The sequence below is a fragment of the Trachurus trachurus genome (assembly GCF_905171665.1).
Source record: "Trachurus trachurus genome assembly, chromosome: 3".
NCBI lineage: Eukaryota > Metazoa > Chordata > Actinopteri > Carangiformes > Carangidae > Trachurus > Trachurus trachurus.
In genome coordinates this window covers 25,636,660-25,651,064 of record NC_139893.1, presented here as the reverse complement: position 1 = coordinate 25,651,064, position 14,405 = coordinate 25,636,660, and the positions used below count along the sequence as shown (strand labels likewise).

Genomic DNA, 14,405 nt, shown 5'->3' with positions numbered 1-14,405 from the left:
GTGTACTCAAGGTACCTGATTTAAGACATCTTTCTTCAATTAAGGTCTTGTACAAAATTCTGAAAAAAAAAAACTGCATTAAATATTAAATGATCTTCAAGTGCAGTGAGACCATTCTAGGCGTCCTTCAATGAGCTGAATATGTGAAATACAAGATAATCTCTTTGTGTCTTCCTGTTTGTCTCTCTGTCTGTTTCTCTCCGTCTGTGTATTTCTCTCCCATGCTGTTGTTATGTCTCAAAGCCTGGCTGGTTGTGTGTACAGAACATTTGGTTCCATCGGTGTGCTAGCTCTGTATAAACTCCAGATAATAAATGGTGGTGAGAAAATGAGGGATGTCAAAACACACGGGGACCCGGCTTGGTGAGATCAAAGATGTGACACAGAGGAGAAGGCTAGAGATCCTGTCTAATACTTCACCACTGATGTAAATGCACATATGAAGGCTGAGACGAGCGTGCAAGCAAAGTGTTCACGCACACACACACACGCACACACACACACACACACACACACACACACACACACACACACACACACACACACACACACACACACACACATTCTTGCAAACCAGAAACACTCTTTGATTGATGATTAAACAAAAATTCCTTCTTCTTCTTCATTCTACTTACTGAAATTCTGCGTCTCTTTTGAAACTAAGGTTTTCAGGTAAACGCAATTCCTCTAAAACCTAAAAATTAAAATCACTTGGGGTCTGACCAATATCAATGGTGAATAAAAATAATCGGCACTCATGGTGATTTTAAGTGAACCTCACAGTTGAAGGAGAAAACCTATAGAGTCCATTGAGTTTATCTTCAAATTTAAATTTATAAACTTTACGAAGTAACTAGTAGTAAGCTTTATCACCCTATTCATTAAAAAATCTACACTGGCATCTTCATGTCTTATTAGGAAAATACACAATATTTGTTTTGGTTGTTTAGGTTCCAAACTAGAACTGGGTTCTGTCACTACGAGAATTTGAGCTCGCCTTTAGACAAACTACTAAAAAGAGAAAATGAAAACGTGACATCAGAAAAGAGCTACAATGATCTATGATATGATAAGTGCAGTCAGTGATGTGATATATTTTTTAAATGAGGATAAAGGGCACACTCCTCCGGACAGTAGTTTCCACTCAGAGACAACGGCCACTTTGTTGCGTCATCGGTGAGGGTGTGTGGGGAGGAAGGCTGGGACACTTCAAAGCTGCATTTGAAGGACCTTAATGGTTTATCCGGCTAAATCAGACATCAAACTTTTGTCATCTTTTCTTCTCCTCATGATAAAACTTTGCAAAACAAGACAAAAAAAAAACGAACAATGCCAAAAATAAGTCATTTTTGACACAGTGACAGAGCAGGTGGTTATCACTCAGTCTGGTCTCTGCATATAGCTGTGTAAGTGTGACTGGAGGTGACAGCTGAATCCACACCAGTTTGAAGAGCTTCTTGTTTTTTCTCTTTAAAAAAGAATCCTACCACTTTTTTTTCTTTGGCAGATCTTCTCCTAATTAATTAGAGCAGAGCTAGTGATTAACAGGAGGGCTTGTTTTATCAGCATTCACTCATACCACTCCTCTGTTTGCCGTACGTTTGAATGTTTGAAGGAGGTGGATGAGCGGTCCAAAGTTACTGCAAAAAAAAAAAAAAAAAAAAGGCACCTTTTCTGTTTTACCCTCCACCCCCCTTTTCCATCCCCCCGCCCTCCACTCTTCCTGGGCAAACCCAGGACCAAGTACCAGCGAGGGTCATATCTTTTTAATTATCTTTCTCTCCTTTGATTAATTATCCAGCGTGACAACGGCGCGTTCGTAATGCTTTTCACCTGCCGCCGCTGACTGACGGCCCCTCTGTCGAACTCAAAAGCAAACAGCTGCTGCCATGATCGCCTAGCAACCGGCCGGTGATGGATGAGTACAAGAGATGGATGGCCACAATAAATCACCACATCTGCCTTGGCGCAACAGAAACCAGGGAGAGAGAGATGGAGGAGAGGGAATGAAGGTAAGGGGGGTGGGGGTGGGAGGGAGGTGGGGGGGAGGGGGGGCATGCCATGTTTTTCAAAATGGTTACACACACGTGGAAGGAGTTTTGAGAATTGTTTTTGTGCGCACCTCTTTCACTTCCTGTGTTTACTTCAAATGTATCCTCTTGTTTTACCATGGTTTCATCTCCGCAACAATCACTCAATAAGAGCTTCATAAAATAATCAATAAGGTCTTTGCTTGTCTCAGTAACAAGTGAGAACCTGAAAAAACAACATTAAATTGTAATTAATAATTATCAATCTACTACCTCTTGTAGAGAAGAGGTTGTAGCGGTGACTAGTTTTACAGTTGTACATTTAATGCCACATAATCCAGACAGCCACGTCAAAAATAAAGTAAATGTTACACTTCACTGCAGACTGGTCTGGACGAAACATAAAATACATGAGGTGTTGGTTATAAACTTTGATAATTTGACTGCATGCGCCACCTGCCCCAAGGAATACACATACTGTATGGTGTTTTACATTCAAAACCTTACATTTGTTTTGCACTTTTTGCTGTTGAAATATAAGCTTAGTGACAGGTTGACTGAACCATTGCATAAAACTTATTTATAACACTAATTCACCAACACACTAACAGATCAACATGGATTATTTAGTACCTGCTCTGCATAAACTGGTTTCCAGCTCTTAATAGATGAGTGAGATCTAATATTGTGATCTGCATGTGCTTTTTTTTTTAACCTTACACCTCAGCAAGTCTTAAAAACTTGTTAAACAAGTTCATTCATTGGCTCCTTTTGGCCTGTTTATTAAAGGAATGCCTGACAGCACCGGGAACAGCACCGGACTGTGAGTTTGATGCAGTCTGAGTTGCTGCTGCTGTGACACATTTTGTCAAAGAGCTAATAAACTTTATGTCCATTTACAATCATGACAACATACAATGATACGGAATGACAAATACACTAAAGTAAATGCATAAACAGAATTAAAGTCATTTAGTCTGGTGAATTAGGAAATATGTCTCAAAAAGCTGTGCAAGTGTCAGCTAGCTCATGCAGACTGGAGGGGAGACAATGTGCTGGATCTGAGCTGCCACAACAGTCAACTTTCACTGGAGTCAGTGGAAACCATTATAGAGCAGATATCCAGTTATCTTCAGTGAGCAACACACCCATCTAACATTGCATTACTAAAAATTGCAAATAGACAATATTTTCTCTCTAGTCGACCACTCAAAGAGCTTTCATTAACCAAGTCACACACACATTCATGCAGTGCTTGTTCTATCTTTCTGTCCACTTTCTCTAACACACACATTTACACACTGATAGTACGTCATCATCAGCAATAGTCAATTTGGGTTCAGTATCTGTCTCAATGTCACTTCAACAGGCAGATTGGAGATTTGGAGATCAAACCATTGTCCTGGCCTACCATCCAAGCCCCAGCGATCCAAAAGTTACAGGGTTCAAAATGAACAGTTTTTTTTTTTTTTTAAGTAAAAATTAATACAACCAAATTAGAGATAGAAACACTTTTAGTGCATGGGGAGCTGAGTCTTTACACAGCGCTCTATGAGTTTTTAAACATAGACCTGACTGTGTTGTCTTGGAAGTGGACAGAAGACAGTTGTGAGTCCATCACCAGCTCCTGCATTTGACCTTTCATGACCCTAATTAGTATTTAGATCCTCAATTACTTTCTTTAGTTTTGTTTCATTTGCTGTACAGTTTTATTAACTTTGTCTGCTCCTTCCTTCCCTGTGTTTCTTCTTCTCCTTTCTTTTGTTGAGACCCTGACTGTCCTTTCTTCCTCCCACCCCCATTCCTCTCCTTCACCTGCCATGTCCTCTCTCTTTCTCTCTTTTGCGCACGCACACAGACACACACATGCACACGCAGCTGTAGCTCAGGTTACAGCTCTGTAGTGATCCCGTCTAAATAATATAGCAGTGATGAATGGCAGGGCCAGATTCATATCCATCAACAGGCTCTTTTTTTTAAGGAGCATCCATCTTCTATAAAGCCTCCCTTTGAATCAGGGAAAAGTGAAGTGAGAGAGAGACTGCACTGCCCAAACCCCTGGGAGAGTCTTATGCACTGTTGTGAGTGGTTATGTATGTATACGTGTGTGTGTCTGTGTGTGTGTGTCTGTGTCTGTGTGTGTGTGTGTGTGTGTGTGTGTGTGTGTGTGTGTGTGTGTGTGTGTGTGTGTGTGTGTGTGTGTGTGTGTGTGTGTGTGTGTGTGTGTGTGTGTGTGTGTGTGTGTGTGTGTGTGTACATGTTAGATAAGACACTGTGACTGATACACGCCTGGAAGCAACTCCCTTAACACACGAACATGGGATAGACAAACACAGGTTGTTAATGACATACAAACACATATGCATGTCTGCATAAACATCAGGGAGATTAATGGAGGTATGATTTACAGTCTGCACATATCTATCATGTGAAATGTGAGTAATTGTGTGTAAAATACTATTTAAAGTTGCTTTATCAACATCACATTCACATGCACTTTTCCAAATCCTGATCGTGCGAGGAGGGAAATCGGGCCAAAACATTAGTGAAACCAGTCCAGCTGATTTCCTCCTCCACTCCCACAACTTCTCACACACTCACTCACTCAACACCACTGATCCCCCTCTTTCTGTTTTTCTCTCTCTCTCTCCATCCCTCACTCCCTCCTTCCTTCCCCAGGAGGACCTCAGAGGCAGAAGGAAGGACTCCCCCTAAACACTGAAACACACATATGTGCTCACACACACACACACACACACACACACACACACACACACACACACACACACACACACACACACACACACACACATACACCCCTATGGTTTCCCACACACACATGTGAGGCCCTGGCAAAGCCCTGTTTGATAAATGACACACGTCATTGTGTCAGGAGAGAAGGGTGGGTCTGTGATGTATGGTGGGGACAATGAGAGGGGGAAATCGACTGTTTGGCAGTGAGACGGTGCTCGTCTACTCGCTGCTTTCCTCCTCTGGAAACCTCCAAAAGCGAGAACGCATCCACACGTACACTTTAAGCGCGCCACATAAACGCACATGTCTTAATACGTTAGTGCAAATACATGCACTCAAGCTTCAGTCTGAGCGCGAGCGTGTTTGGGGCAAAGTAAAGGGCGCCCAGGTTTTCCTTTCAGCTTCTCTTTTTTTCCCCTCCTGCTCTCTCTTTTTTCACATGCCTTTTTCGTCCCTCTTTTATTTTTTCGAGCTCCTTTGCTTTCCCTGGCTGAGTTATAGAGAGGAAGAGTTCATCGAGGGAAGAAAAAAAAGAGGAGAAAAGGAGAACGAGAAGCGACTGCTGGTTGTGGGCAGGAGAGTGGCGAGGAGGAGGAGGGGGGGGGGGGGGGGGGTATATCAATCACAGTCCCGTTTGGCAACAGAGATACTAGTATTTCAAATAAAACAGCCAAACCTAGACAAATAGCCTTAACATGGGGCTGTAACCTGAGCACCCACCCCCCCTCAGCACCACCCTGAAACTTCTCATAAAGTGGAGAAACAGAGAGAGGCTTCTGCTTTGTATTTCTTTTCTTTTTTTCCAATCTTCCTCGCTGACTATCTTTCTCCTGCCTCTTTTCTCTCTTTGTCGTTAGCAGGCGAGGTGGCTGACATCTGCAGAGTGCATTTAAAGAGAAAAAAATGTGTCAGAGGAGTGTGATGCACTCTTTTGCACGCATGCACACACACACACACACACTCTCACACACACACACACACACAGGCGGCCCCCCTTGCTCGGTTTCATTAGCTCCCTGGCAGGGTGGCACTTCTCAAGCTCATTACTGAGGAAGGATTTATGGTGCGGCAGCCAGTGGCGGAGAAAAGGCATCTGTCAATAATTGCAGGGAGCAGCAACTCCCATCTCCACCAGCTTTGAAATCTCATTAGGTATGCAGTTATCAGGCATAAAGATCAAAAACATTACTCAGCTCCGACAGAAACCGACCAAGAAACATTAATTAGCAACAGGCCCTCGCAGTATAAAATAAAACAGCCTTCTTCCCCACTCCTCTCATCTCTCTCACTTTTCTCTCTCTTTTCAGCATGGTCGACTCTCTCTCTCTCTCTCTCTCCTCACCTGCCTCTTTGCTCTTACCCCTCTTTGAGACCACACACAAAATAGACAGAAACTCACATGTGTGTTTGTGGGTGTGAGACTACGCTGGTTTATACACACGTTTCCTACCACACCCTTGTAAGATCAGACCATATCAAACCATGAATTTCCTGCACGCAGACCGACATGGACACATGGTCGCGGTGTTGTGAGGATAAGGATAATTCTCAGCATCTGAAACTGATCAGAACATGAAATAAAAAGGAAGAATAGGAGGGCTAAAGGCACGTCAGACTGTCTTTTGACTGAGTGGTGACCATTCAGCCAAGTGTGTGTGTGTGTGTGTGTGGGTTTGATGGGAGAGAAGAGAAGAGGAAGGCGCTGTCAGCTTGAGAAGGATGTCAGCTCAGGCTGGCCCTGATTACCAGGGTCTGAGATGGGTCCTCACTGGCTCCCCTGCCTTTTATCACAGCCATCTCTCTCTCTCTCTCTCTCTCTCTCTCTCTCTCTCTCTCTCTCTCTCTCTCTCTCTCTCTCTCTCTCTCTCTCTCTCTCTCTCATCCACACACACACACACACACACACACACACTCACATGAGACTGATGGCTGCCAGTCTTGACTAGGTACAGCCAAAGGCTCCGTGGGAAAAGGGAGGCGAATGGCCCTGATTGTGTGAGCGTGCACACTCACACACTCACACACTCACACACACAATTTGCAGACATAAAGGCAACCCCCACTGAGGGTAAGAAGAAACCCAGACCTGGAGCCAAGCCCAGATGACACTCAAAAGACACACACACACACACACACACAGAGAGACTCACACACTCTCTCATTCTCACACACACACCTTGTCTTGTCTTGACACTGTCTCATCCTCCTACTGGGCCTGAAGCGCCCTCCACTCCATGAGTCGCTTTCTCACACACACACACACACACACACACACACACACACACACACACACACACACACACACACACACACACACACACACACACACACACACACACAGACATGTCCCCTAAACATGATAGCAAGTACAACAGCCTGTACATGCTATAAAAAATATAGCTAACCCCATAAACAGAAGTCCACTTCTGCAGATGGAAACATTTCATAAAATGATCAAAGCCGTTATTTTGATCCAGTTTTTATTCTACTTTATTTTGTGTGTGTGTGTGTTTTTTTTTTGTCCATGGCCAAGAGACCAGACCACCCCAGACATATTTTTTTCACAATAGGCTGCATATCTGGTCTATAAAATACTATAGGATTGTACGTAAATACCTGTGTATCTGCGTTGTATGAGCACAGCACGTGTGTGTCGGTGTGTGTCGGTGTGTGTCGGTGTGTGTGTGTGTGTGTGTGTGTGTGTGTGTGTATCCCTCTCTATCCACTCAAAGTCTTGTTTTAGTCATTTTCCCAGGGAGCCTTGCTGTAGGCCCCGTCAGCCCACATCAGACTTTACAGCGAAGGGCCGCTGGTTAGATTAGGATTATTACAGGTATGTTTGAAGTCTGTAGAGTTAATCATGTTATGAAGCACAGACCATTGCAATTATACTGACACAAATTACTCATGTAATTAAATCAGTAGCCATCAACACTTTGACCCTCATTCAATATTCAAACCATGTCTTGTATATTTCCTCAGTGTTTACACATCTATAAACTGAACCAATATACATTTTAGTATTTTAGCACCTTTTCAGCACAGTGTCATGATCGTGCCTTCATGCATTTCAGTTCATATTATAATTATGGAACAAAAACGTTTAAGTACACTAAGGAATATACTGATTTTTGCATAACGTCCCTGAGAATACACAAACATGTCTCTAAACGGAACTTTGGACCAAAAATTTACAGAATATACACATACATACCTTTTGTCATATTTCTCAGTATGCATGTGTTCATAGCTCTGCGAATCTCTCTGCACTCTTTGCACCCACCCTTCTATGTATATGCTCTCTCCTCACAAAATAATCTTTATGGGAGAAAGAGGAGAACAGGGAGGGGAGAGACAAGAGGAGAGAGGGAGAAGAATGGGTGAGGGGGGTTGGGGGGGGGAGTGATGCAGGATGCAGCCTTGTGAGCCAATTTAAGAAATAACTGCTGATGCATCAGCTATTGACTGTTTGAGCGCTCGTGATAACGCTCAAGGCAAAACTGGGAGCGAAATGACAGCATCAACTGCCTGCAATAAAGTGCAGTGCGCCAGACCAAGGGAGCTCTAATTGACAGCTGTCAACCTAATGGGAGCCATGACGGAAGATTCTGGGAGAGGGAGGAAAAGAAACACTGTTTATAAACCATCAGCCACTTATCCTCAAGGAAGCTCGAGCTCCCCTTCCTCCCTCTCCCCCTCCCCCTCTCTCTCCCTCTCTCTCTCTCTCTCCACAATTGTCATTTGTCTACTTGCTTGCTTTTTCATTCACTTCTACTTTCTCCTGCCCGTGCTCATAATCTTTTTTACAATCTCATTCCCTTTCTGTCTTTCCCTATGATAGAATATTTAACTATGCAACAGTTCTCCCATTTTATATATTCTCTCTCTCTTGGTTCATTGTGGCGGAGCGTAGTGGGGCAGGAGCACTGAGAAAAGCAGAGGAAGGCCATAACTAATCACAATGTCAGTTAGCTGCCTGGGAAAGACTCACTCTGCACAAAGTAATGCAGGGAGCAGGACTGGGACTGGGACGCCAACACTGACTGGAACAGAGAGTGTTGTCAGCTCAGCACACATGCAAAAGTTAGGAAACATTGTAAGTTTTAGTCAGAGGCAGGATAGTGAGGGCAGCGACGGAATGTTACACACCCCGCGTCCGGCTCAATACATGAAAATGTGTCATATTAAGGGGAAAAAAGCAAAAAATATGTACCCTTTTATTACACTTGATTTCAAGCAGAATCTTAATCAGATCTGTCCGGGAATGATCTGATGTGTTCTAGTTGAAACCAGGTGGGAAGTAGTCAGGGCATGAGTATGAAAGGACCACCACATATCAGATTAATGGACTGCAGATGGAAAAAAAAGGCTCAAGAGCTGCTATTTAAATACATCCACTTCATTAGAAATTGGGGTGGACGACTTTCGCTTCAAGGATGAGTAACCTCTGAATTTCATCTTTCACTTAAGGACTCAAAGTAATTCTCGGACCACGTCTTAGGTCACTCCAGATGACCTTTGAAGTGTTGAAGAGGGATGAAGACGGAAAAAAAAATCAGAAGTTGTAAAAGTTTGGGGGATTTGAAAGTGAGTCCTCGATGATGTGTTTTATCCAAAAGTCACAATTATCTAAAAAAAATAAATAAAAATAAAAAAAAACCTTATTTCTGCTACAATAAGAAAAATCATCTAAAAAAAAATAATCATACAACAAAATAATGACACACTTGTCAGTTGTGTGATATGACTCATAGCTATACATAGTTAACTCCCTGAATCATTCATAGATGTATCAAGAACTTTATTAAACAAGGTTAATTAGCTTGATTATATCAACCTGTTTCATTAGATGCTGTTGCCATTCGCTGGATAATGACATTGCATTACAACAGGCAGTTTTTTACTGTGCTCACCTCTCAGATACAGAGTATTTTATAACAGCAATTGTGCTCTTTAAGAAATCCAAAATCCGTGCTCAAACTGTTTGTTGAACAATGTGAACATGTGTGTATCTGCATTGTAAGTGCGTGGTAGCATATCCTCAGCCCTCCTGTGAGTCTCTGTGTGTGTGTGTGTGTGTGTGTGTGTGAGTGAGTGAGTATATTTAAATGGGCCACTGCATCTCGACTTAGATCCACCGCGAGTGCAACGTTAACACACATCAAGCGTGATTAATCTCTCGCTCTCATCTACAATCAATCACTCACACACAGACACACACACACACACATACACGCTCGCAGACGCACAAACACACACACACACACGATTGGAGGCAGAGAAATCACAGAAATCAGCTGCTTTTCCTCGGCGGCTGCCATCTATCTCCTGTTGGACAGAACCAGATCTGTCTTGATGTTAATATTTACATAAATCATGCTTAGCCTCTTTGGACACCGTGCTGATGATAGGTGTTTCTGAAAAATCAACTTGGGTGAAAAATCCTCCCACTCTGGAAAAGTGTCATTGAGTAGCTAATAATGACCACTGTCAACGTCATCAATCTGCAGCAGCAGGCTCATAGGAAGACAATGCACCTTCACACACACACACACACACGCATATAGTACATATGCAATGCTGTGTTAACACCATGCAGCTACTACTTAGGCTACTGCCAAACACCCTTCATTTAACATAACCTACACAGCTTTGAAACAATAGCTTTGTAGTTTTACATGTGAGGATATAAGTACGAGGCGTAAAAATGCAGGTAAAAAAATATACTTGCTGCTTGATGTTTAAGCTTCCTGCCCTATAACAATGATCTGTTTGGTCTAAGTCAGCCTTTGAAGCCGAGAGACAAAAGCCCGCTGCTCGTCTGAGCTTTGTCCCTTCCTGATGTCAGGAGCACTGAAAAAATAAATACCTCCGAAAATACTGCGTGTGTGTGCACGTATACATGTGTACACAAATAACCATTATTTTTTCTTGATTTTTTTTTTTTTAAATAACCACGCATAACCTCATCACCTTCTCTGAAACAATCCATAACAATTTTTAACCGCCACGAATTAGCATCACGCTCAACATCCAGCGCCATACTCCATACCTGTGCTACACCACCTCACCTGTGGTGGGGTTGGGGAAAAAAAATAAAAGAAAGGTGTGGGTGAGAGGCGGGAGGAGGGAGTTTGGGGAAGGGTTGGTGGGTGGGTGGGGGGGGGGGGGGAGTGGGGGCAAATGAGGGACGGTGTAAGATCAAGTTGATTACATCCAGCTACGCTGCAGACCTAATTGGCGAGCGTGACAGTGTGCGGAGCTTGTCATCTCCAATCATTAGGCCTGTCAGAGATCCATCAGATGCTCGGCTAATTAGGAGAACGCTAATGAAGCTGGCAAAACAACTCCTCTTTTTAGACGGCTGAGTGCACTGCGTCGCCAGGGTGGGAAGTGTGTGTGGTGGTGGGGTGAGGGAGGTGGGGAGGTTTGCTGGAAAAAGAAAGCGGGCGAGTGCGTGGGATCACGGAAGGAATAAGAGATGGATGAAGACTGAATGAAATTGGTTCTTCTTCTGCAGCGGAGCCCTGCAGAGAGAGCCTAGGCAGTATGTCTGCGATGGCACATTCAAGTAGATCTACATATGGTCTATCCTGACAATCAAGAACACATGAAACGCTCCAAAGGAACTTTTCAATAAGCTCTCTGACCTTTAACCAGATTTACTAGTTTCTGTCATTTTAACAAATTTGATGGTTGAATGAATCGCTGCCTTTCACCGCAAACACTTCAGCAGCGCTTTGTTTTTAAAGACCGAATCAGAAACAGAGAAGGGAGGAAAAAGTGAAAGAAGGGAAGAGACATAGCTATTGGAAAAAAAACAAAACAAAACAAAACAAACCCCCATCCCCCCCTTCTTCCCCTCTTCCTTCTCCTCCCCCAAGTTCCTAATCAAGCCCTATCATTTGCCATCCTCCCCATAACTCTTGCCATCGCTATGGCGCAATCAATTTGTCATCACTTTTTGTGTATGCCATGCAGTTCTCTCCAACCTTATAACTTGCAGCTGTGATCCAGGGAAGGGGCAAGAGAAAGACGGAATAAGGGATGGTGGTGGAGGGAGGAGGAATGAAGAGTTAAAAAAAAAGAGCAAGTTGCCAGTGGTGTAAAATGAAACTTTGCCTGCTTGGTGTTTGTTCCCGTCCGCTCATCAAAGAAATAAATGCCTCATTTTCTCTCCAGCTCTCACTGCCGGCGCACTCACTCACTCCCTCACTTGCTCGCTTGTTCCAGTTGAATAAAAAGGCTCTCAGTCATCCCACTACGCATGCATCCATCCATCCATCCATGGACCCATTGCGTCCATTAGCTAAAACATTTTGATCAAGTAAGGCCCTGATTTGAGAATACATAAGACTCTCTCTCTCTCTCTCTGGCAGCCTCTGATTGACCATTAAGGCCATTGATGAATGTGGCTGTAAGAGGCCAGACAATTAAATCAAATATGAAACAAAGTCTCTCTGACGGGCCCTTCTGATGGAGCAAACCAGTCTTCCGCCTCACGATTAGGCTAATAGTTACATTTTTCATAGCACTCTGTGTGCGTGTGTGCATGCGCAAAAAGTATTGCATTCTTGTTTATATGTACCATAAAGTCATTGCAGCATGTCTCGTGTGCATGCGCCACTGCGCCAATGTAATTATATGTGTTAGACTGTGTGTGTGTGTGTGTGTGTGTTTATGTTTTAGACTGTGTGTGTGTTTGTGCTGTTAGACTATAGAAAATATTGTGGAGACTGCACTCGCTCAACAGTTAAACTAAAAGTTGCAAACAAGGGTGTGCTTATGGTCATGAATAAATCATCACTAATGCACTATAATATAGCTACAAATAGTAATTTGTGTTTCAAAGCCACATGGCCACATGCTACAGAAAAAGCTGCAAAATACATCAACGATCGTTTAATTTCCTTAAATCAAAATATTAAATATTCAGAAGTCTCAGTAGAGGATAAAATAAAAGCAGAGTTTGGTTCTTTAATCACATCAAATCTGAAGCAAAGGGAGAAATAAGTAGGAAATGTCAGCATATAAAAGGAGAAAAAACACAAAGACACAATGAAATGATGGCTAGAAGTTTGCAAGGCCAGACATGACTTCAGCAGGCCCTGGTTTGCCACTCGAGTGAGGGAAAGAGAGAGAGAGAGGGGCTAGTCTAGAAGGAGGGAGGGGTGATTTATTGACACTTATCGGGAATGAACAGATCAAAGGCTCAGCCAGATGACAGGTGATCAATCAGGCATCAAATCAAAGATGGCAATTGTCCATTAAAGCTCTCTTCCAGCACACACACACTGCCTCACTAGGCTGTGGAAGAATCTTTAAGATGAGAGGAAAAGTCTTTTCCCAGAAAGTGAAGGGAAAGAGAAAACAAACCCTGATGAAAAACAAGGGTGGTAAATCTCTGAGGAAATTCTCAGTGAGGTTTCCGTATTAACTTCTTGTAGAAAGTAGAAACTATTATCATTTTCATATTCAAGAAATATACCGATACAATGAGAGGGGGAATTGAATAAATTCATTGAAACCCAATACTGTGGATTACAAAGTGCTGTAGAGGATATAACAACACACTGGTATCATAGTATCACTGAGAAGCCAACACACACGCTATGTTCAAAACAGAGAGAAAAATAAAGAGAAAGGCAGTGACCGTACGAGAATAATGTAATGAAATGTAAAAACGTAAATGACTAAACTCCCTCAGACTTCCCCCAAAAGAAATCAGCAAGCATCGAAGGTCGACGTGACAGTCAGCTGACTCTAGGCTTCCACAAAACCTCTCCACTTATAGATCCTTAATTCCACAGTCAATATCGACAATCAGAGGAGGTGGAGGAGGCATTGTAAAGGAGTAAGAAGACCAGACAGATCTATAAAAAAGCAAGTTCTCTGAGGCGAGGAGAAAACAGAGAGAACAAGAACTGAAAGGATTCTTCATGTTAAAAACTCTCACACTGACTCTCACTCTTTCCTAAAGCACGAATGCACCGGTCTGTGCAGAACTGACCTGTGACCTGGTTTGAAAGGCAACAGTATGTGGACTGGATCACACATGTGAATCCCCAAATCACTTTCCTGCATAATTTTTTTTTTAAATCCAGACTATGATGATTTGCTCTACATGTCAATCCTAACTTTAATTTATATAATGAAATAGGGAATAAAAAATGCCCATCATTGTTCTGCAAACTTGAAGTGATGAACAGCAAAGAGAAAGCAGCATAAAACAGTTGCACTGAATGTGTGTGTTTTAATATATTTTTGTTTAAAAAGTGCTTTAAGTGATTAATTATTTAACAAAATCACAATCAACTAATCGATTAATTGACAGATCATGTATTATTTACTTTAGTTGGGAAAAGAAAACTTTATTAAGACTTTAAAAAACGAGGTTCTTTGATATTCTAAAAATTCTAAAAAAAAAAAAAATCTTGTTAGGTGTTAAAGCAGAGGTACAGTAGTTGGTAGTTTCACACCATCTGATAATAATAGTAATGATTATGGGAGAAATTATAGAATAATTTTGGCACCAGAGGCTAAAAGTTGCGTTCAGGGCACTGGAGCTGAGAGAGGCAGAGGCAGAGAGCTGGATCTTTGCGCTTACACCGATACTTCACA

General features: G+C 42.5%; 1 protein-coding gene across 1 annotated transcript in view; it reads right to left on the bottom strand.

Annotated features, from left to right (window-relative positions):
• tshz3b (teashirt zinc finger homeobox 3b) overlaps nt 1-14,405 on the bottom strand; it is a gene marked incomplete at its 5' end in the record, with an annotated part of 36,036 nt that overhangs the window by 21,367 nt on the left and 264 nt on the right. The gene's annotated exons all lie outside the window — the stretch shown is intronic.